The sequence below is a fragment of the Rhipicephalus sanguineus genome, chromosome 5 (genome assembly GCF_013339695.2).
Source record: "Rhipicephalus sanguineus isolate Rsan-2018 chromosome 5, BIME_Rsan_1.4, whole genome shotgun sequence".
Classification (NCBI taxonomy): Eukaryota; Metazoa; Arthropoda; class Arachnida; order Ixodida; family Ixodidae; genus Rhipicephalus; species Rhipicephalus sanguineus.
The window spans coordinates 64,099,982-64,103,393 of record NC_051180.1 but is presented as its reverse complement, the minus strand read 5'-3'; positions in this window follow the sequence as shown (position 1 = coordinate 64,103,393).

Genomic DNA, 3,412 nt, shown 5'->3' with positions numbered 1-3,412 from the left:
CTAACTTGCCTAGCTTATCACTCTTCTGAAATCCGGATGCGCATGTAGATGAACAGGGATATATTTTTTATGTCGTTCCCGAAGACGTGCAGCAAACGCATGTCGAGCTTAACGTAGGTGATACGAAACATAAATGATAGTAACACAAGCGAAAATGCACACAGCGACGCTGCTGCTTTCACTTCATCGCTGGCGATGTCGACAGGCACGACCTCGATTCCAAGAATGGGAAAGTCTGAGCAGTAATGCTCCCTTACCACAACCAACTGTTACTCCATGGTAACGTGGACTCGACCATAGGCACTGCAGCACTTACCACCGCGCCATATTTCTGCGTTCGTTATCCACCGCAGGCAGCAGAAGCCCGCATCACAATTTCATATTGAACGTCTGCACCAGGACGAAGGAAGCAAGTTAAGTTAAGCTCCTTGCTTCTTCGAGTGCGCTGGATTTACTTCTTTTCTTTTCTTTACTTCTTTTCTCCGGCTTCTGTGAGAGGCACTATCGAGCGTTCTGCTCCCATATCGATCGTGACCTTTTTGTTTGGGAACATACACAAGCACCCGATTTTTCTCTTCGGGAACTCTGCTGCAGTGGCAATATTCTCATTGGAACAATTGCAAAGTAGAAGGCACTGAAAAGAAGGGAATAAAAGGAGCCTATGATTGTTGTGACTGGACGGTTGGTCCAGCCATGTTGTTAAAGCGCCACCCAAGAAAGATTGCTTGGGTCAACAATCATAAAGTTGATTTGCTCATCTTTCCTCTGGCACAAGGCCTACCGTTTCCTGCACAGCCGCTATTTTGCACACTCTTACATGAATTCTTTAATTGCTGGCATTACGCCATGCCGAAGGGAAGCGAGTCCACGCTTGAGACAAATCTTCGTGTTATAATAATAATATCTGGCGTTTAACGTCCCGAAACCACGATATGATTATGAGAGACGCCGTAGGGGAGGGCTTTGGAAATTTCGACCACTTGGGGTTCTTTAACGTGCACTTAAATCTAAATACACGGGCCTCAAACACATTCTCCTCCATCTAAAATGCAGCCGCCGCGCCAAAAAAAGCGTCGTATTATTCTCCGATGATGCCATTTCTTTATTTTCCTTCCTTACTGTCATATCTTGCCGCATGAAATTGGCACCACTCGCGTCTACCAGTGGCTTCATCGAATGGCCTTGCACCACGTTAGTGCGTATGTGCTTTTTCATTTTTTGCTTCGCAGCTTTCCTCCCAATATTATTTTTTATTCGCATTACCTTTATGCAAAGTGCGTACAGGCTTGCCTCCATTAATTATCGACACACACACAAACACACACAGATATATATATATATATATATATATATATATATATATATAAGAAATGTGTGCAAGCATCGCAAAAAACCTGGAAACTGCGATATTTGCCCGGGGCTTTCAACATTGCTTTTTCTGTAGCGACAGGAATCTTAAGGTAGTTAAGGACATCATTTAGGAAAGTTACATTAATTAACTTTTTAATTAGTAGAGTTAGGTGATTGTGTCAAATGGGAGAATTGAAGCTCTTCATGCGAGGAACGCTTCCGAGCTTTGAGGTTTCGAAAAAGCGTCCTCTAGTAATTTTTCTGGCTTAATGAAATTCAACTAAATGCAACGGCTTTCAACAGCAAAAGCCGTCGAATTTGGTGGAATTTCATTACTTCGTAATTATTACTAGAGGCCGCTTTTTCGAAATCTCAATGTTAGGATGGGTTTCTGGCACGAAGGACTTCATTTCCCCAATTTGACACAGTCACCTAACTCCACTAATTAAAAAGTTAATTTAACTTTCTTAATTACTGTCTCAATGCATGTCTCTAAGCATCTTAAGATGCCTAGCGCTACAGAAAAAGTCCTTCACTCATTTTGGACGTCTCAGAAGAATATGGCAGTTGCGTTCTTCCGTGTTTCTGTTTAGGTTTCGTCATTGAACTTGGTTGAATTTCATTACTTGGTAACTATTACTAGATGCCACTTTTTCGAAATCTCAAAGTTGCGTTGGGTTTCTGGCATGAAGTACTGCAATTCTCCAATTTGACACAACCACCTAACTCCGCTAATTAAAACGTTAATTAATTTAACTTTTTTAATTACAGTCCCAAATAATTCCTTTAACCATCCTAAAATCCCTGCCACTACAGAAAAACCAATTCTGAAAGGAGCAATGAAATATCGCATCTTCCTGATTTTTCGAGAAGGTCGGACACATTTCTTGAAGCATCCTGTATATATATCTTGAGATTTCTACGGTACTGTCCGTGCTTGTAGGCGCGTACGAAGATTCAGCTATTCAGTCATCGTCAGAAAATATAAATCAAACGCTGTTTCAGTCCGCCGATGTTCTATTTACAACTCGTTGTTCTCAATAGCCAACCCCTGCATTCAGTTTCTCTGGTGAGTAAGGAGGATACGCTACCCTAAGTCATTGATAGACAAGTTCGAGTTAAAGCTAATCTATTTTTACGAGAAAGCGTTTAGGCGCACGTTAATGTACGCGAGATCTGCCTCCAGTACGGGAGGCGCTGGGTTAGATTCCCGCTGCCGCAGGGCGCTTATCAGTTCGCTACACTGCGGGTGGAAATGCCACACCTACTTGATTTTGCGGCGTCCGTCCGAGTTTGTCCTCGAACTGAAAGGCCACGTGAGCTTCTAGGAGCGAACGGTGATGTCACAGAATGATGCAATCCTGTGACGCCATCCATACGTGACAGATAAGCATAATTTGTGACGTTCACGTCACGTCATCATGATATCACACGATGACGTCACTGCACGGTGTCGCATCATGACATCATCAATTTACATCTTCTGTTGGTCAAACGTGGGCCGATTACAGAGGCATTGCAGCAGCACCTGAGGTGCAGAAAGCTTCAGCAGAGCGATGCGCCTTTCATACGTGTTTCGTCATGTCACTTGAGTCTAAGCGCTACGTTGGCGCTGTTGTGAATGGCAAGTTTGAGTAGACCAAGCATTGTGAGAACGCCTGAGGAGCAGCGCGCTTATGAAAAAATTCACACGGTACCTTCTGCTTTCGCCTAAGTTGACTCGAAGGCGAAAGCCATCCTTATTTGCTTCTCCGTCGATGTATTCAGTCTCCCCCGGCCCCTAACGTGGTTTTGCACCCCCTCCATGATCAGCGAGCTTGCAAGCTTTCCGACTTCACCTGGTTTTGCACCGCCTCCGAGATCAGCCAAACTTTGACCAAGTGACAATGCATGTGATGACGTCGTGCGACTGGCTCCTCTTAGAAAGGCAATGCTGAGAATATGTCTGCGTGTGCCTGCTGAAGAAAGCGAAAGAGAAGTACACCACAGTAGAGAGTACATAGTACTCTCAAATCGTCGACCACTTTCTCTAAACACATTGCTTTTAGGTCGTTTAGTTTTA